Source organism: Bubalus bubalis, chromosome 19, assembly GCF_019923935.1.
Source record: "Bubalus bubalis isolate 160015118507 breed Murrah chromosome 19, NDDB_SH_1, whole genome shotgun sequence".
Lineage (NCBI taxonomy): Eukaryota > Metazoa > Chordata > Mammalia > Artiodactyla > Bovidae > Bubalus > Bubalus bubalis.
The window spans coordinates 58,070,728-58,092,569 of NC_059175.1; the positions used below are offsets into that span (position 1 = coordinate 58,070,728).

Here is a 21,842-nt window from a genome sequence, read left to right on the forward strand (position 1 = left end):
TCTGACTTAAAATTTATGTGGAAATGCAAAGATCCAGGAACAATCTAGAAAAAGATTCAGAGATCAATCAGTAGACCTACGTCACAGAATAGAGTGAAAATACTGTCACTTGATTTTTTTTATTTTTTCGAATTTTTTATTTTTTTTAATTATGAAAGCATGATGACACATGTACAGGAGACTGGGAAATGCAGGGCAAGGTTGCATACACTTCCACTAGATATTAGAATTATTTTTTAAGTAGATAAATTAAGATTTTTAGTCAGAGTTTCAATGTCAAACTCTCAAAAATTAATAGAATGAATGTACAGAGAAGTAGAAGGATACGATAGACCTGAAAAGCACTGTGGACCAATTCAACATAATTAAGACTTATACAATTTGCACAATAGGATACAAATTCTATTCCAGTTCCCATAGACTATAAACTAGGAGCCACTGGAACATATCCAGGGACATAAAACAAAGTGCAAAAATTTCATTGTCTAAAGGTATTGAAATCACACAGAGTCTGTTCTCTTAACACTACGGAATCATGTTAGAAGTCAATGTCAAAAGATATTTGGAAATAACGCACATATTTTCCAGTGCAATATGTCACTCGATTTTTTAAAAAACAGTTTTATTTATTCATTTATTTTTGAGCTTCTCTGGTGGCTTAGACGATAAAGAATTTGCCTTTGGGGGCTTTCCTGGTGGCTCATATGGTAAAGAATCTGCCTGCAATGCAGGAGAGCTGAGTTCACTCCCTGGGTGGGGAAGATCCCCTGGAGAAGGAAATGGCAACCCACTCCAGTATTCATGCCTGGGAAATCCCATGGGCAGAGGAACCTGGTGGGCTACAGTCCATGGGGTGAGAATTGGACATGACTAAGCGGCTAGTATTTACTTTGGTTGTGCTGGGTCTTTGCTGCTGCACAGGCTTTTCTCTAGTTGCGGCAAGCAGGGTCTACTCCTCCTTATGGTGTGCGGGCTTCTCACTGCACTGCTTCTCTTGTTGTGGACACAGGCTCTAGGGCGCACAGGCTTCATTATCTGTGGGGCATGGACTTAGTTGCTCCGTGGCGTGTAGGATCTTCCCAGATTGGGGACTGAACCCATGTCTCCTTCAGGCAAGGATATTAAGCAAACGGATTCACCATACTGCTGTGATCATGTAAATTAGCTCAATCAATTGAGTTTAGCCTTACCCCCTGAATCTGAACACAGATTCATATGACGAGATAGTCCACTCCTAAGTGTATCCCCAGAAGAAAGTGAGCACATATGTGTATCAAAGTATGCTCGCATGCTCGTAGAAGCACTCTGCTTAGTCAACAGAAACTGGGAACAACTCCAAAGTCCACCAACAGTAAGCAGACAGTGGTGTTTTCAAATAATGGCATGCTCTAGGCAATGAGAGTGAACAACCTGGCTACAGGTAACAAAAAATTACTCCCATGGGACAGACAGATGTTGGATCAAAGATACCAGACACTAGAGGTATATCATACCTACCGTATAAGTTCATTTACAGAAAGTTCAAAAATTTGCAAAACCAACAACCAGTGATTGAAGTAAGGATACTTACTTCAAAAGGACACTTTTGGGGAGGAAAGTGTCTTGAGGAGGGCTTCTGGTTGCCAGTAATGTTCTCTATCTTGGCCTAGATGGCATTTGTAATTTCTGTTCACCTTATGACAATTAATATGTATCTTTTTCTATTTTTGTAACACTATTTAAAAGTTCATTTTTGGGGAGGAGGGAGGAATAAATCAGGAAGTTGGGATTAACAGATACTCCTATATGCAAAGCAGATAAACAATTAGGATCTACTGTATAGCACAGGGAGCTGTATTCAATATCTTGTAATAACCTATAATGGAAAAGAATCTGAAGAATATATATATATATATATATATATATACATAACTGAGTCAGTTCACTGTACAGCTAAAACATTGTAAATCAACTATCCTTCAATTGTAAAAAGAAAACAGTTTATTTTTTAATGTACAAAAACTGTGCATTTACTATTGCATAAAAACAACTGGAAATATGGAGGGCGTTAGTTATTTCTACAGTAATATATAAGTGTAGGAATATGTAAGGGATTGATTTTGCCTGGAGTTTGAACTGGGAGTTTTCAAGGCTAGAAGACTATACAAAAGCTCAAAAAAATTGCTTCCAGAAACATTATACAATTTCTCTGCACATTGATACTGACCTTTTGTTGCCTTATGTCTGATTCCAGTTTTTCCAATCCATTTTCTGAATGCCCTAAAGAAATCTTCATGGTACAGTCAACAAGTTGTGTGCTGTGTGTTCCTGGCCCATTGACACCACGTCAAGGCTTGAGCAAAAAAGAATTAAACTCTTCAACCCAAATCTCCTCTTCATTCTGTCAGGGCCACCCAAAGTACCACACTAGCCCAGAAATGGAAATGAGCATCTTGATCATTTCCCCAAGGAATGCCACAAAGGCTCATTGTGGCATTGTAAAGGGCAAGGCTTCTGGGGCAAAATCCCTCAGCAGGAAAAATTTGGCCTCACCCTGGTTATTCCAACATAGCTTCTGTAGATTGCACTTCAGAAATAAGTCTTTCCTCTTAGAGCCTGGATCAATGATGTTCATAGAGGAGACATTAAAGAAAGAAATAGGTAATAATAAAGTGGGGAAACGCTGCTGAATTAAAACTCTGGCTCTGTTTCTAATGAGCTCTTCAGTGCTAGCAGCTCATGGAATTTACCAGCACTGAATGTCTTCACAAAATGAATATCAGTGGATGTGTACTAAGCCCCTTCACACGGTGAATACTCTTTGATACTCTAGTAAATCTTTTAAAAGTGATAAAAAATACAAACAAGACACAAGGCCTATCTTCAGTTCAGTTCAGTCGCTCAGTTGTGTCCGACTCTTTGCGACCCCACGGACTACAGCATGCCAGGCTTCCGTGTCCATCACCAGTTCCCAGAGCTTGCTCAAAGTCATGTCCATTGAGTCAGTGATGCCATCCAACCATCTCATCCTCTGTTGTCTTCTTCTCCTCCTGCCTTCAATCTTTCCCATCATCAGAGTCTTTTCTAATGAATCAGTTCTTCACATCAAGTGGCCAAAGCAGTGGAGCTTCCACTTCAGATGAAGTGATTAAAGTAATTAAAAATACAAAACAAGACACAAGGCCTATCTTGGTACCGTGGTTTTATGATCCTGGTGCCCTCCCCTGGCCGGCATATGCCAATGCCTTATTACACATACTGGAATAGTCATCAGGCACATTGGAAAGCAGCCATTCTTCATTAATTTCCATTCAGGAACTTGTATCTTGAGAACCTGAGGTTACATCCCCTCTGCTAGAGCCTCATCCAGACCGTTGTGCTGTTTAAGCTCATGACTTCTGGTCCCTCAACTTTCACCTATCAGAAAATATATAGTGCACAGTAACAAACATAATTCTTAAAATAGAGCCAAAAAACAGCATCATTCTTTTCATCTAACTGGTTATATGGTCATAAACAGGAAGAAAATTTTTTCTTCTATTTTCCCAAATATTTGGCCAGCATGTAATATCCAATCAAAGGCATTTAATGTTGTTCTGGGCCAAATTTCAAACCTGCATCCCATTAACATGTCCTAGAAACCAAAGTCTCCCCATTTACCTCTCACTGTGCAAATGCATTAGACAGCTTTTGACCTTACTTGTTCGGGGCATGGTGTGGCCAACATGATTTTAGGTTCCCATTTACTCAGTTACTGGGACAGAATGCCTACTCTCCCATGCTTGGATTCATAAACCAGCACCATCAACAATATCTTCAAGCTTCTCAAAGTAGCTAAAGAGCAGACTGCATAGTCATTGAGAACTTACTGTGTACCTATAACTGTTCTAAGCACGGGAAATACAATGGTGTATAAAAGCAGACACAACTGTGTTTCACGGAAATAACATTTTTAGACAACCTTTAAATGTGTAAGACAAGTAGACGTTCCCCATGAAGCTTAACTATATGAAAGCCCTTCAAATACTTTTAGATTTAAAACATCTCATTAATTCTATATATAAGGGACGTGGGATGGGGAAAGATGGTTCCAAGAATTGCAATTATTATCACTAATTAACATTATTATACATTGATGGTAACTACTATATAGTATTTAAGGGTGTCGATGAGAAAGTTCAGGACACAGCAGAAGAGCAAGCCTGTATAAAGTGTAAGTACTAAGTGTGATGTTAATCAAGTAATGATAGAAACTGAGAAACCCTACGACTTTCCTGAAGAAGACAAGAAGAAGTGTGAATAGAGGCGTAAATCTGTATCACCTCTATGGGTGGGTGAACCATGGGAGATGAAGCTGCTGGAAAGAAAGCTGTGGTATTTAGGAAATCAAGGATGTGCAGACAAACTGAGTTCAGAAAATAATTTGATTGATGGAGAAGAACCATTCTGTTGGATCTTTGATTTGAGTGGAATTTTAGGGAAAGATTGCTTTAGTTCCCAGGCAGTTTTTGTTTGTGGATGCTTAAGAGGTCCAGAGAGAGAGCCCACTTACTCGCAGACTTGTTAACAGTCAAGTAAAGTGGCTGAAAAAGCAGGATAAGGCTGGGTGAAGGTCAGGTGAATGACACGGGAAAGAGGGTGGGACAACCAGAGACCGAACCTTTGAAGTGAAGCAGTGACTCATTCTCTCGTGTGGGCAATAAACCCTCTCAAGGGAATTCCAAAAATGGTCTATTATTTGAGCAAATACAATGCCCACTTTGAGGATAGATAACATTTATCATTAAGGATTATTTAAAGCCAATCCAATGACTTAAGTCATATATTTCTCTAATCATAAATGACAACAGAATCAAAACAACAGGAAAAACAACTCTGATGCCAACTGTGCTTTTACCAAGGTACAAAACTGGCCTTTGAGTTGGACAGAAAGCCTTGCTTTAGAGACACTCAGGGCTCATGCTCAAGGCTGTGTACCTTAAAGTCAGTCAGCACTTAAGCAGAAGGGAAATTTTGACTTCTGGAAGAAACAACCGTCCAAGGAGAGATCAAAAGTTAAACAAGTCTGTGGAGATAACAGATGTGCTTTGTATGACATCAGGTGAAAGCTGACAGCAGTGGCCATGTCAGTAAAACAAGGACATCTGGGAAGTTATCCTAAGGCGTCCGTTCCCGGCTCCATGATCCTGACACATCGTTTAATTCATGATGTATGCTAGAGGGAAATAAGGCAGGCTGGTGGAAACAAGAGTTTTGAACAAATGCATTCTACTACATAACTGTAGAGTCTAATGCATGTGTTGTAAAGCTATAATGTTTCTCTTTGAGGATATCATTTATAGTTGAGTAAACAGGATATCTTGTTGTCTCTACAAAAAGTTGAACATCTACACAAATCTCTCTCATACCAATATTTCAAAGTAACAGATCACTTCAGATAGTTAGCCCCTTTCCTGAAATGTAAGCCCCACCCAAGTGGTATATATGCATGTTGACCAACATTCATCTGAACCCTAAACAAAACAAAAAAAGAATAATATCAAAAGTGAAGCTTCATTCTTTTTAGTTGACTTTATGAGTCTGTTAAATAATATGATCTTGTCATTCTGCACCACCTACTCCTATGTGTGAGGACTTGATAAATGTCACAGCATTGAGTAAGGTGAAGATGCTGAACTATATTTAACACGACAGATGCAAGTAGCTGTCAGGTTTGGGATTTGAAGTCAGATGATCCTTTAGCTCCTGTCTCTCTGAATATCTGGAGATCATGCAATTCTCCTGAGACCATCAAATTGGGAGGGAGGCGTTCTATGAATTCAAGGATTGATGGGTACTGTCAAATAGACTTTAGGATTTTTTGTCTTAACTACTATTTATTTTTGGTCCTTATTAGAATTAAAAGATAGAATAAAAATATATCAAATGACTTTTTTTCTCAAATCCTGCCTGTGAAATAAGAGCAGGATAATGAATTCAGAAGGTTATTTTTGAACCAAGGTAATGTCATAGTTTCAAACATGCTGAGCCATTCTATATACAGAGAAATGAAATGATAACCCAGAAATAATGTCTAAGATAAAAAGTATATTGGATTTGATTTGGTTTGATAGCTTAGTTATCCACAGAAAATGAAGGAAATGCACTCTGTACCCTAGGCCCCCCAGGTCTGTGAGCAGAGGAGGTAAGATTTTCAACGAGACGAAGTCCTTTCACCCATCCACAGGGCGGTGGGAAAAGCCAAGCACTCTGGTCCCTGTGTTAGCTTATTACACTTAGGTACTTCACTTCACTGAACCTTCAAGTCAAAATGAGATTGAGGAATTCATCTTCCCCTGACACCAAATATTAAGCTCAAGAGATGACTGCAGTCAATGAAAGAAATATCTACCATTTTTATCTTTTTTAATTCCAAAGTATAATGGAAGGACAGCCTCTATCAGAGATCTCTGTCTTCTCTAACTATATTAAAAACTAAAATCAAAGACAAGAAACATGTCCTGAGGTTGAACATTTGGAAAATATTTTCACAAAAGCCTATAATACAGGTGCCATTGGCAACAGAGTGGGGAAGAGTTCATGACATCACTACATCACAGACTTGAGTTATGAATTTAACAATTATCTCTTTTGAGGAATTTGGTCAACTTCAAGCTTATTCTTGTCACTTCTCCATAATATATTTCTGAGGATGGTATTGTTAAGACTTGTCAACTAAATATAAAATAGATAAGCAACAAGGGAAATTAGTATTGCGTAGTATAGGGAACTACAATTAGTACCTTGCAATAATCTATAAGGGGAAAGAATCTGAAAAATAATATAAATATATATACATATATGCATACATATAAGTATATAACTGAATCACTCTGCTGTATACTTGAAAATAACACATTATAAATCAGCTATACTTAAGAAAGAAAGAAAAAAATTTTTTAAGAAATTATTCCAGGATATATAAAAGAGCTTTTGCTAAGCATTTTGAGATCAAAGGCTCTATAAAAGAGAGGAAACAACCCTTCAGTTGTTACTGTTATGAAACACTGAGCACTTTTTTCCTCTGAACTTCTTGAAGTCATTACCCTTAATTCCATTTAGATAACTATTAGTCATGATTCATGGGTAAATGGTCAGTAGGTATTTTTCTAGATGCATTTGTGCTTCATAATCATAAGTATAATGGTTTGTTTCTGCCATAACATCAAGTTTTCATTCAATGTGGGAAAAAAAGGGACAGAAGACAGAAAAGGAAAATACTGAGGCTAAGCTGCACATAATATTTTAAGCGGATGTCAATCACCCAGGGAAACAAATTACAGTTTAGGTAAATTGTCCAGGCCAGGAATTTGCCAGCAGATTATCTCAGTTTATATCATCAGAAGTTCGGGAGTCTCAAATATTTGCTCCAGAGGATTGAATAAAAGGAATGGTTCTTCATACTGGCCTGGCTCCTATAAACACCATGAACAGCCACCATTGTAGACTGGTAGATGAAGACACAAAATAAATAGGGATTCAATGCCTTAATCCAACAAGCTTCCATCAAGAATAACACTTTTCATCCCATCAACTTCATAGCACAAATTCTTGCTAATTGTTTCCTTACCATCAGATGAGAACTGTTTCCTTTATCAACAAACACATAGGAAAGCCTCCAATCAGTTAGCTGTCCTCTTAGCTCTGCTGCTGCTGCTGCTACAAAGTCGCTTCAGTTGTGTCCGACTCTGTGCGACCCCATAGACAGCAGCCCACCAGGCTCCCCCGTCCCTGGGATTCTCCAGGCAAGAATACTGGAGTGGGTTGCCATTTCCTTCTCCAATGCATGAAGGTGAAAAGTGAAAGTGAAGTAGCTCAGTCCTGTCCGACTCTTAGCAACCCCATGGACTGCAGCCTACTGGGCTCCTCCGTCCATTGGATTTTCCAGGCAAGAGTACTGGAGTGGGGTGCCGTCGCCTTCTCCACCTCTTAGCTCTGGGTCATAGTATTTTAGCCACATTGACTACACGTGTGAGTGCTCAGTAGCTTCAATCAACTGTAGCCCACCTGGCTCCTCTGTCCACAGGATTCTCCAGGCAGGAATACTGGAATGGGTTGCCATGCCCTCTTCCAGGGGACCTTCCTGGCCCAGGGGTCAAACCCGTGTCTCCTGCATCTCCTGCATTGCACACAGATTCTTTTCTACTCTGCCACGAGGGAAGCCCCAGATTGACTACAGTCTAATCCAAACATTGTAACTGAAACTGAGACATCAAGTTGCCCAGGAGAGAGACATCAGGATATAGAGACACCATTTCTCTCCTCTCAAGACCCTGAGGCTCTTTTTTTTTTTTTTTTTTAATGCAAAAGTCATCGTGAGATATAACCAATCTTCTGGAATACTTCAGTTGTGGCTTTCCCCTACCATTCCAAAAAGAGTAGAAATTTTCTTTCATTTCCATGTCTTCAGTTGGAATTGTAGACTCAGTCTAATTAAAAAACAGAAAATGGGTGCATGGTTTAAAATATATCACTACAGGGACTTCCCTGGTGGTCCAGTGGTTAAGACTTTGCCTTCCAATGCAGGGGGTGTGAGTTCAATCCCTGGTCAAGCTAGGATCCCACGTGACTCGTGGTCAAAAAACTAGAATATAAACAGCAGAAGCAATATTGTAACATATTCAATAAAGATTTTTTAAATGGTCCACATCAGAAAAAGAAATCTTAAAAAATAAATTTAAAAAATGCATCACCATAAAGGTAGGGTTTATTATTATACTTATTTTTCCAAGAGGAAACTGCGTTATGGAGAAGCTAATTTAACTTGCTCAAGGTCACACAACTGGTAAGTGATGGAAAACCAAGCTTTGCATCCAAGTACACTAACTCCAGAGCACCCCACTTTTAATAGTTTTGAACAAATGAAGAGAAAGGAGAACCTACAAAGGGCCATTTCAGAGGCCTCCTTTGTCATTATCAATGTTCTCTGAGTTTCTGGGATGCCAGCATTCACAAAATCTTGTTGATACTAAACATTTGGAAATATATTACAATCTCACATACAGTTCTGGAAGGTAAGATATAATTTCTCAAAAGGCCTACCTTGAAATGAATGTGTGAAAGTGTTGTAATGAAAGTATTTGCATTGGGTGGGTACTCCAATTGGAAAAAAGATAGGTACACTCCATCTTGCACATACCCCCCAGAAAAGCTACATAGATATCTCAGAATCAACTACATAGATATCTCAGAATCAATTAGTGTCACAACACAACAGGGACGATACTATCAGCTTCTTCACACTGGTCATGATTTGTGTGGATGACTGTGTGCAAAAGGCAGAAGCTTTGCCACCTCCATCAACAAAACAGGCTTATAAAGAATCTACAGGGCTTCCCTGATTGCTGAGTTGGTAAAGAATCTGCCTGCAATGCAGGAGTCCCTGGTTCAATTCCTAGTTTGGGAAGATCCCCTGGAGAAGGGAAAGGCTACCCACTGCAGTATTCTGGCCTGGAGAATTCCATGGACTGTATGGTCCATAGGGTCGCAAAGAGTCACACACGACTGAGCGACTTTCACTTTCACTTCAAAGAGTCTACTCTGAAGAGTTTGCTTGAAAGTTGTTTAGTCACAAAGTCAAGTCTGATTCCTTGCGACCTCGTAGACTGTAGCCCTCCAAGCTGCTCTGTCCATGGTATTTCCCAGGTTTAGAATACTGGAGTGAGTAGCCATTCCCTTTTCCAGGGGATCTTCCTGGCTCAGGGATCCAACCCCACATCTCCTGCTTTGCAGGCAGATTCTTTACCACTGAGCTACCAAGGAGGCCTAATGATCCATGTTTCTCTAGGCAAACTACTTGAACCTTGTACACAATACATACTCAGAGAATGATCCCCATTACTTTTGTCATTGTTTCAACAGCTTCGTCAGAGGGATACACAAACTCACAATCATATAATGGGGAGTGACAATTAAATGTAAGGTCTTGCTGAAGTCAGGCAAGTAATTTTCACCATGTTTACCTAAACGAAATCATTTCTCGTTTTTAACCATCTCTACCTTTAGCCCTTGGAATCATAAATGACATCCACATGATTAAGTATGTTCATGTAATAGCTTTTATTACATGGTGATTGCTTTGCTGTGAAATCTACTTATCAAAGGAATGGCAGGGAATAAAACTATTCCCAATGAGAAGAGTTTTCTTGCTTGTTTCCTGCTAATACCTGGAACCCAGTGCAGTTCAGTTCAGTCGCTCAATCATGTCCAACTCTTTGCGGCCCCATGAACTGCAGCATGCCAGGCTTCCCCGTTCATCACTAACTTCCAGAGTTTACTCAAACTCATGTCCACTGAGTCGGTGACACCATCCAACCATCTCATCCTCTGTCGTCCCCTTCTCTTCCTGCCTTCAGTCTTTTCCAGCATCACCGAGTGCAGTTAAGCCAAATTTTAGGACTTCTCCTCATGTATGAGCCCTGGTGAGACCAATGTGGTCCCAGGCTGCCTTTTTTAGGTATGAAGTCTAAGAAGGGCATAATAACGGCCCAAACGATCTTGGCTGAAGCAAGCTCTCCTTCACCCTGGTCTTTGCCTGGACCAAACTCAGGCAGCTCTGTCTTGGCCACACTCAGTATCAAACTGATGTGGTTGACATCCATCTAGGCGCACATCACCAGGATAGACCACTCCAGAAAAGCATGTAGGAAAGCCAAAAGGGCAACCACATAACAACTGACTCTTACCTCATTTTCATCTCCTTTGAAAATCTGCTTAGAGCTTTGAAGAATAAAATTTTTTCATTACTAATTTTTCCTGTGGTAAATCAATAATAACATTGAGAATAAAAAGTCATTTTCATTAGAATGACCAAGCTGTCTCAGCCTTCCCAAGACACTACTGATTTATACCTTTTAACCTGGTATAATTAATAGTGCATCCTTTTCTTGAAAGGGTCCTGGTTTGAATAATAATTATGTGGCCCCCAAAGATTTAGCTGCTTAGGACCATCTGTTCATTGGTCTAAATACTCATTGTAGAGCTATATGCAAAACACCTCCATGAAGGCTCTTGATTGTCCCTCTGTTTTCACAAGGAGGAGTTACTGCGATGTTTCACAGCTTTTCCCTACCCACTTCATCAGAAATATGTCCGAGAACTCTGTTTTAAAAGATTGCTTTAAGAATGGAATCTTGTCATTTGCAACAACATGGATAGATTTCAGGGATATCTTGCTTTGTGAAATAAATCAGACAGAGAAAAACAAATACTATATGATATCATTTGTATGTGGAATCTAAAAAATAAAACATTTGAAAACAAACTAGTGGTTACCAGTGAGAGAGGGGAGATGAGAGGGGTAAGATAGGGATACAGGATTAAGAGGTACACAGAGGTACAAAGGTATATTTTATATACTACTATATATATATAATAAATAAGCTACAAAAATATACTATACTGCACAAGGAATACAGCAAATATTTTTAAATAACTTTGAAAGGAGCATAATTTATAAATATACTGAATCATTATATTATATACCTGCAACTAAATATATTTTAAACCAACTATTTGTGTATGTGTGCGTGCTCAGTCACGTCCAACTCTTTGCAACCCCATGAACTAGAGTCCACTAGTCTCCTCCGTCCATGGAATTCCCCAGGCAAGAATACTGGAGCAGGTTGCCACTTTCTATTCCAGGAGATCTTCCTGACCTAGAGATAAGACCTGTGTCTCCTGCACTGACAGGCAGATTCTTTACCACTGAACCACTTCAGTTCAGTTCAGTTCAGTCTCTCAGCCGAGTCCGACTCTTTGTGACCCCATGAATCGCAGCATGCCAGGCCTCCCTGTACATCACCAACTCCCGGAGTTCACTCAAACTCATGTCCATCAAGTCAGTGATGCCATCCAGCCATCTCATCCTCTGTCATCCCTTCTCCTCCTGCCCCCAATCCCTCCCAGCATCAGGGTCTTCTCCAATGAGTCAACTCTTCACATGAGGTGGCCAAAGTATTGGAGTTTCAGCCTCAGCATCAGTCCTTCCAATGAACACCCAGGACTGATCTCCTTTAGGATGGACTGGTTGGATCTCCTTGCAGTCCAAGGGACTCTCAAGAGTCTTCTCCAGCACCACAGTTCAAAAGCATCAATTCTTCGGTGCTCAGCTTTCTTCACAGTCCAAATCTCACATCCATACATGACCATGGAAAAACCATAGCCTTGACTAGATGGACCTTTGTTGGCAAAATAATATCTCTGCTTTTCAATATGCTATCTAGGTTGGTCATAACGTTCCTTCCAAGGAGTAAGCGTCTTTTAATTTCATGGCTGCAATCACCATCTGCAGTGATTTTGGAACCCAAAAAAATAAAGTCTGACACTGTTTCCCTATCTATTTCCCATGAAGTGATGGGACCAGATGCCATGATCTTAGTTTTCTGAATGTACCTAGGAAGCCATAAATCAACTATACTTCAATTAAAAAATATGTGTAAGACTGTTTATCATTTCAAATAATAACATTTCCCTGATATTGATAAGGGATGAAATATCACACAAAATTGAACCTTTCCCTTCCAAATAAATTTTAATTTCACATTTATAAGACTTTTTGTTAAACATAGTGAATGTGTTATATTGAACATAATATGGTCTCTCACTGTTAACTCAAAGTCATAAGTTGCAGATTGCATAGTGCAGGGATACGGTCACTGAAGTAGTTAGAATTTAGCTTGTCCTTTCACTAAATTCTTTCTGTCTCTGCTTTTCTTCCATTCTCCCTTGTTGTCAATTGTCATTTCTCCAAGCGTCAGCTATTGGAAGTTCCCTACTCTCTCCACCACTTTCAATTAATGATGTGTTTTAAACTAGAAAGAATCACAAGGTACCAACGAAAACACCAACCTTACTAAATCAATAGCCCTCATTTTAGAAATCATCCTTAGTCAATGGTTTTTCATCACAAAATAGATCTAGTCAAGTAAGACACAAAGCTCTGTATAGTCCCTGTCTTCCTCCTAGGAGGACTTTTCCAATATTTCTTTTATTAGATATGTTCTAGACAACAAATTTGCCAAAACACCTAACCTCAGAAAAAGTGGGCCTTTATTAAACCATTGGCTTTAGTTTGTGAATTAGAATAAACAAAAAATGTTCTGCAAAATCCATTACTCTCAGTAGACTGTTGAATAGCAATGGTGAAAATGGGCATCTTGGTCTTTTTCCCATTTAATACTGTACTGGAAGTCCTAGCTGGAGTAATTTGGCAGGAAAAATTAATAACAAAAGACATCCAAATTGGAAAGTAAGAATTAAAACTATATTTGCAGATGGCATGTTTCCATATTCAGAAAATCCCAATGAATCCAACAAGAAGAACTGCAAGAGCTAATGACCAAATTCAGCAAAGTTCAGGGTAGAAAGCCAACACACAAGGTCAGCTGTGTTTCTATACATCATCAGTGAACAGTCCAAAAAGGAAATTAAGAAAACAATTCTATTTACAATAGTATCCAAAAGAATGAAAACCAAGCAATGAAGTTAACCACATAGCTGAAAGGCTTCTACATGCAAAAACTATATAAAACATTATCAAAAGAAATTAAAGAATACCTAAATAAATAAAAAGCCATTCAGCATTCATGTATAGAAAGCCTTAATATTGCTAAAGTGGCAGTATACCCAAAGTATTCTACTGGTTAAGCTCTTTGCGACCCCATGGACTTTACAGTCCTTGGAAGTCTCCAGGCCAGAATACTGGAATAGGTAGCCTTTTCCTTCTCCAGGGATCTTCCCAACCCAGGGATCAAACCCAGGCCTCCCACATTGTGGGCAGGTTCTTTACCAGCTGAGCCACCAGGAAAGTCCAAGAATACTGGAGTGGGTAGCCTGTCCCTTCTCGAGCGGATCTTCTCAACCCAGGAATCGAACTGGGGTCTCCTGCATTGCAGGTGGATTCTTTACCAACTGAGCTATTAGGGAAGCCCTGATTAAACACAATCCTTATTAAAATTTCATTTTATTTAAGAAATGGAAACGTTATTCTCAAATCTATATAGAACTGCTAGTGGCTCTGAATAGCCCAAACAATATTGAAAAAGGAAGAAAGAATTGGAAGATTCACATTTTGCAATTTCAAAACTGACTTCAAAGCTGCAGTAATCAAAACAGTGTAGTAGTAGCATAACAAGAGACTTATAGACCAATGGACTAGGAATGAGAGCCCAGAAATAAACCCAAAGCGCTATACTCCGGTGCTTTCAACAAGAGTGCCAAGAGCAATAAGTGGGAGCTCTTTAGCCACCTGGACCCTGTGCAGGCCTGCTGAGAACAGGACTTCTAAAACGACAAATGTGTCTGGAAGAATGTGACCCCAGGCCATTTTTGCTGGCTATAAGCGGGATCTATGGAACTAGAGGGAGCACACAGCTTTCCTGAAAATCAAAGGTGTGTATGCTCAAGATGAAACTGAATTCTATCCAGGCAAGGGATGTGCTTGTGTGTACAAAGCAAAGAGCAACACAGTAACTCCTGGTGGAAAACTTAACAAAACCAGAGTAATCTGAGGAAAGATAACTCATGTTCATGGAAACAGTGGCATGGATTGTGCCAAATTCTGAAGCAACTCTCCTGTTAAGACCACTGGACACAGAATCAGTGTGATGCTGTACGCTTCAAGGATTTAAACTTACTGAAAGGTAAATAAAAGTGTGAATTTGTAAAATAGAAATGGGAAAAGAATAGTCTCCTCAACAAAAAGTTATGGGGAAAGTATATAAATGCATGCAAAAGAATAAAGTCAGACCCTTAATGCTCCATAATAAAAAGTTAACTCAAAATTGATCAATGACCTAAATAAACATAAGGTCTAAAAGTAAAAGCTATTGGAAGAAACACAGAAGTAAATTTTATGGCCTTGGATTTGGTGACAGGACCTAAGATATGAGGCCAAAAGCAGGAGCAACTACAGAAAAAATTAGATAAATTAAATTTTATAAACATTAAAATATTTTGTGCATCAGAGAATGTTATCAAGAGAGCAAAAAAGACAACCTACAGAATAGGACAAAATGTTTGCAAATTACATATCTGGCAAAGACAGCATCTAGATTATAAAAAACTATTACAACTGAACAACAAAAAGACAAACAACCCAATTAAAACCTGGACAAAGAGTATGAATAAACATTTCTCCAAACAAGATATATAAATGGCCAACAAGCACATGGAAAGATTTTCAACATCTTTGGTCATCGCGTGCGCGCGTGCTCAATCACTTCAGTCGTGTCTGACTTTGTGTAATCCTATGGACCGTAGCCCACCAGACTCCTCTGTTCATGGGATTCCCAGGCAAGAATAATGGAGTGGGTTGCCATGCCCTCCTCCAGGGGATCTTCCTGACCCAGGAATTGAACCTGCAATGGCTCAGACAGTAAAGCCTCTGCCTACAATGTGGGAGACCCGGGTTCAATCCCTGGGTTGGGAAGATCTCCTGGGGAAGGGCATGGCAACCCACTCCAGTATTCTTGCCTGGAAAATCCCATGGATGGAGGAGCCTGGTGGGCTACAGTCCAAGGGGTCGCAAAGAGCTGGACACGACTGAGCGACTTCACTTCACTTCACTTCTCCTGCACTGCAGGCTGATTCTTTACTGCTAAGCCACTTGGAAAACCCCATTGGTCAATAAGGAAATAAAAATTAAACTACAGTGAGCTACTTCTTGACATCTACTATGATGACTATACCAACAACAACAACAACAACAATCAGTGTTGGCAAGGACGTAGAGAAATAAGAACACTTGTACATTTTGTGGAAATCTAAAATCACAGTGGATACAGCCACTGTGAAAAACAGTTTGGTGATTCCTCAAAAAGTTAAACACAAAATTACCATATGATCCAGAAATCCTACTCCTAGGTATTTACCCAAAAGAACTGAAAAACAGGTGTTCAAACAAACATGTGTTCATCAATGTTTATAGCAGCACTATTCGCAATAGTCAAAAAAAAAGGAAAAAACGCAAATGTCCATAAAGAGATCAATGGATAAACAAATTGTGGGACATCCATATGTGCTTAGTCGCTCAGTCATGTCTAACTCTTTGCAGCTTCAAGGACTGCAACCCACCAGGCTCTTCTGTCCATGGGGAGTCTCCAGGCAAGAATAAGGAGTGCGTTGCCATGCCCTCCTCCAGGGGATCATGAACTATTACTGAGCCGCACTTCCCTGGTAGCTCAGATGACAAAGTGTCTGCCTGCAATGCAGGAGACCTGAATTCAATCCCTGGGTTGGGAAGATCCCCTGGAGAAGGAAATGGCAACCCACTCCAGTACTCTTGCCTGGAAAATTCCATGGATGAAGGAGCCTGGCAGGCTATACTCCATGGGATCCAAAAAGTCGGACACGACTGAGCAACTTCACTGGTTCACAAAAAATAAGGTACCTTTGCTACAACACTGATGCTCCTTGAAAACATTATGCTCCGTGAAAGAAGTCATGCACAAAAGGTTACATATTATAAGATTCTTTTATATGAAATACCTAAAAAAGGAAAATCCATAAAGGTAGATAAGTGGTTCCCAGGGGATTGGCTGGGTGGGTAGAATGGGGAGAGAATATTTAATGTACAGGCTATTATTCTGGAGTAATGAAAATGTTTTTAAATCCGAGAGAAGTGGTAATTGCATGACATTGTGAATGTACTGAATGCTACTAAATTGTGTACTTTAAAATGGTTAATTGTATGGTCTGAGGATTTCAGTTCAATTGAAAAAAATATTACTTTGTTGGTGCGTGCTTAATCGCTCAGTCATGTCTGACTCTCTGCGACCCCCATGGACTGTAGCCTGCCAGGCTCCTCTGTCCATGGGATTCTCCAGGCATGACTACTGGAGCGGGTTGCCATTTCCTTCTCCAGGGGATCTTCCCAACCCAGGGATCGAACCTGAGTCTCTTGCACGTCTCCTGCATTGGCAGGCTGGTTCTCTATCACTAATGCCACCTGGGAAGCCAGGTAAATAAATGTATATTTATTAAATTCCACTCCAGTGTTCCTGGTTCTCGTACTTTTTCACATTAAATATCAATCACGTTGGCTTTTAGAAAAATCACTGTTAGGAACAAAAAGTTTTAAAAGTGACAATCGTGTCTCTTTTAAAGCTCTTTGACAGTAAATGGTTAAAAGGATGAGCTTCCCAAGTGCACTGGTAAAGAATCCGCTTGCCAATGCAGGAGATGTAAGAGATGCAGGTTAGATCTCTGGGTCAGGAAGATCCTCTGTAGGAGGAAACGGTACCCCACTCCAGTGTTCTTGCCTGAAGAATCCCAAGTACAGAGGAGCCTGGCGGGCTACAGTCCTTGGGGTAGCAAAGAATTAGACACAACTGAGCTCCTGAGCACAATGTTAAGAGAATTAACCAAAAATAGATGACAAATAGAAGAAATTCCTGCTGTGTCAGAATAGTTATTTTCACAATACATATATCGACATGAAGTGAAGTGAAAGTCACTCAGTCATGTTCAGTTCTTTGCCACCCCATGGACTATACAGTCCATGGAATTCTCCAGGCCAGAATACTGGAGTGGGTTGACATTCCCTTCTCCAGGGGATCTTCACAACCCAGGGATCAAACTCAGGTCTCCCACACTGCAAGCAGATTCTTCACCAGCTGAGCCACCAGGGAAGCCCATTGACATGAATCCAAGTGTGAAAAAGTCTTTAGCAGAGCCCAATATGTCTAGTGAATGTTTTTAAGGACTTGTCTCAATCTAACAAAACCAAGACCACCTACTTCCACCGCTAAGAATCACCAAAAGAATGTTCTTTTGTATTCTTGGGAAGCCTGAAATACAAGCAACAGTTAAAGGGAAGATGCAAAGAGAAATGGGAAAAAGTAAAAGAGGGACTGAGAAGAAGATTACGAATAAGAGATAACTATTAGGAAATGGATTTCCTTGATAACCCCTCAGCTAAACTATAAATTTCTTATCTCCATAAAAATGATTTTTCAATCAAGTCTAGTCCAGGAGGATGGGGCAAAAATATCTAACACTATTTTCTGAAAAGGTACCTCTCAGAGTTCAGCAGGAAATCATTTGACCAAAAAGCAATTTGTATGAGAAGACTCCGGGATCAAGAAGACAAATTATTTGAAAGTGTATCTCCATTTATAGGTTCTTCATGTATTAGTATTTTTGGGGGCACCACCCACTCCAGTGTTCTTGCCTGGAGAATCCCAGGCATGGGGAAGCCTGATGGGCTGCCGTCTATGGGGTCACACAATGTCAGACACGACTGAAGCGACTTAGCAGCAGCAGCAGCACAGAGCAATTCTGTTTCAATTGTGGTACATACACATAACATAAAATGTATCAATTAAGCCACTTTAAAGTGTACAATTCATTGCCATTTAGGACCGTAACAATGTTGTACAACCATCACCACTATTAAGTTCCTGAATGTTTTCATCACTTCAAAGGGAAACGCCCTACTCATGAGCAGTCCCACCCTTTCTGTTTCCCCTCAACCCTGAGACACCACTAATCAGCTTTCTGTCTCTGTGGATTTACCTATTTTGGATACTTTTTATAAATGAAGTCATACAATATGTGGAGTTTTGTGTCTGGCTTCTGCAACATAGCATCATGTTTTCAAGGCATTTGGTTGTAGCATGCATCAATACTTCATTCCTTTTTCTGGCTAAATAATAATCCATTGCATGGATATACTACAATTTGTTTATTCACGATCCCTTGCTGGGTATTTGGGTTGTTCACACCACTTGGCTATTGTGAATAAAGCTCCCATGAACACTCATGTACGAGTTTCTGTCTGAACATCTGTTTCCAGTCTGGGGGAGTAGAGACCTTGGAGTGGAATTTCTGGGTCATGTGCTGAGTCTATGTTTAATTTTTGAGGAACTGCCATGCTGCTTTCCATGGTGGCTGAACCGCTTTACATTCCCACAAGTCACGTATGAGTCACACTTTTTTATATATCCAAGTTTTGGGGTCTATTTTGTAGCCATTTAGGAAGGGTTCTCAATTTTGTTTGATTTTTTAAAATTTTGTTTTCTACAAATTATGTGTGTTCTTCACTACTATAACAAAATGCGAGAAACATCTTGAAGGTCCAACTCTATCAGACTGCTTAAATAAAAAATGATGTATAATGACTAAGCAAAGTCATCTTCCAATCTTCTTACTGCATTTAGCAATTTTTTTAATCTTAATATAAATAAATGATAGCTGATGTCACCCACACCTTCCCACAATCATTTGACCAAGAAACATTCTCAAATCCTAACAGGAGTTAAGATAAAATACTAACTTGAGTTGCTACAAAAATGACCCCAAATTTATCTGAGATTTGTAAACTTTGTAATAGACCAAAAAAATAAATTGGAAAATAAAATTTTTAATATGCTGCTAGAAGGAAGAATGACTGAGAAGGCAATGGCAGCCCACTCCAGTACTCTTGCCTGGAAAATCCCATGGACAGAGGAGCCTGGTAGGCTGCAGTCCATAGGGTCACTAAGAGTCAGACACGACTGAGTGACTTCACTTTCACTTTTCACTTTCCTGCATTGGAGAAGGAAATGGCAACCCACTCCAGTGTTCTTGCCTGGAGAATCCCAGGGACAGGGGAGCCTGCTGGGCTGCCGTCTGTGGGGTCACACAGAGTCAGACATGACTGAAGTGACTTAGCAGCAGCAGAAGGAAAAATGATGTTGCTATATCCAGTCTTGATATAAGAAGCAATATGAATAACTAATAAAAATAACCTATCTGTTCAGGCCATTATTACATACCAGACTCTGTCTGAAACACATTACAGTTGCCCTCAAAACAACTTTTTCATGTACCTGCTACTGAGGTTTTCAGTCTATAAATGAGAGAACAAAAGTTTAGTGAGATTAAATAATACCTGAGGTAAGAGTAAATAGCTGAAGTCTGGATTTGAACTCATGTTGTTATACTAAATCCCAGGATCTCAGCAACTATGCCTATTTCGTTCTCATTACCATTTGTAATATGAAATTTTCTATTTGTTATGGGTACACCATAGCAAAGGTGGAGATACTATTATACCAAAGGTGGTGTAATGTTTAGGTAATCATGAATTAAACTTTTTGAAATGTGTAGCTTATCTTCAGCATCTTTTATAGAAACCAAAGACTGTGATTATTAATATTTTCTTTAAAGTGTTCCTGTTTCAGTTCATTTACAGCAGAAGCAGTCTGAGTACCACAATATCTCATTTTTCTGTGTAAACGTCTCTGTAGGTAGTAGATCTTGGGAAGTGAATCTGAGTAATGAAATTGGTTGGCACCCTTAATGCATGGAATAATAAGACTCATACATACTGAAATAGAGAGACAGGATGCACAGCACAAACGAGTGATCTTCAAAGCACACTCATGTCAGTTTGACAGTAAGTCAATAAAAGGTTGTGTCCTTGTCGGGGATGGATGGAATCTCAGATGCGTTAAGCAGTCTTCTCACATCTAATTTTTAAATACAATTTAGAGGGCAAAAAGAAAAAATCTATAGCTAGTATTTCCTTTTACAGAATAACCTGTGGCATCTCATGGAATCCAACAGGGAAACTTTGAAAATAATTTGAAGGAAGATTCTCTTTGATGAGAAGTCATCAGTGAATAACATTAATGAAAAAGGACTTCAGATGCTGCCTCCAGCAAAGGTTTGCTTACATCTTTCATTTAAAACATAGTGATTAATTCTGACAATAACTCTGTATTTCCAAAAGAGCCTTGATTTCATTCTCTACTGGTACCTGGCAGCTCCCCCTCTAGTTTTCTTTGGCAAGTTCCAGGAAAAGAAGGTAAATATGTAGCTCACTCTCTGATTCTTTTTTTTTTTTTAATTAAAGAATAAACATTCAGAATTAATTTATATCCAATCAGAATTTAAACTATATATAAAGAAATTTAAATCTACCCATATCCTGCTGGAGTTGTTAAAATTTGACAATATCCAGGCCAGAATACTGGAATGGGTTGCCTTGCCCTCCTCCAGGGGATCTTACCAATCCAGAGATCAAACCCAGGTCTCCCGCATGGCAGGCAGATGCTTTACTGACTGACCCACCAGGGCAGTCCTTATCCAGAATTAGAAGTCAGTTTTCCTTCATTTGGGTAATGAAAATATTGCAGGCAAAGAGAGACTAATGCAGCTGGAAGTCTTAATGATCCAGAAGTATCGATAATAATGTTTTGTCTCTATGAAACAGCTCTCAGTCAAGAAACTCAAAGCAGAATGAAGTCAGAGGCAGCAGCACCCGCTAAATATTCTTGAGATGCACAGACTAGTATTGCGGGTAGAGAAAGCTGGTGATGTTAGAACAGACTTAGAGAGCAGGATACCACAGAAGAAACAATGATGTAAGCAAAAGGACTGCCTTCAGCTCACCCCCGTGCTCTCAGCATCATCCTCTCAGGAGCATCAGTGCCTCATGCCCCAGAGGACATCTTGTCATCTCATTCAAAGCAGCCCCGCACCCTCAGTACCCTGACATACAGCCATCTTTCCTAACAAGTTATATACAAAGATACACAAATAGCCAACAAGCACATTGACTTCCCTGATGGCTCAGATGGTAAAAAATCTGCCTGCAATGTGGAAGACCTGGGTTCAATCCCTGGGTTGAGAAGATCTCCTGGAGAAGGGAATGGCAACCCACTCCAGTATTCTTGCCTGGAGAATCCCATGGACAGAGGAGCCTCTATGGGCTACAGTCCATGGGGTCGCAAAGAGTCGGACAAGACAGCAACTTAGCACAATGATTAGTGCTACTAAGCATCTTTTCATGTCCTTGTTCAAAGTGTTAGTCATTCAGTCGTGTCCAACTCTTTGCG

General features: G+C 39.7%; 1 pseudogene; it reads left to right on the forward strand.

Annotated features, from left to right (window-relative positions):
• The first annotated feature begins 12,818 nt into the window (after positions 1–12,818).
• LOC123330594 lies at positions 12,819–14,648 on the forward strand (annotated as a pseudogene).
• Positions 14,649–21,842: the final 7,194 nt, after the last annotated feature.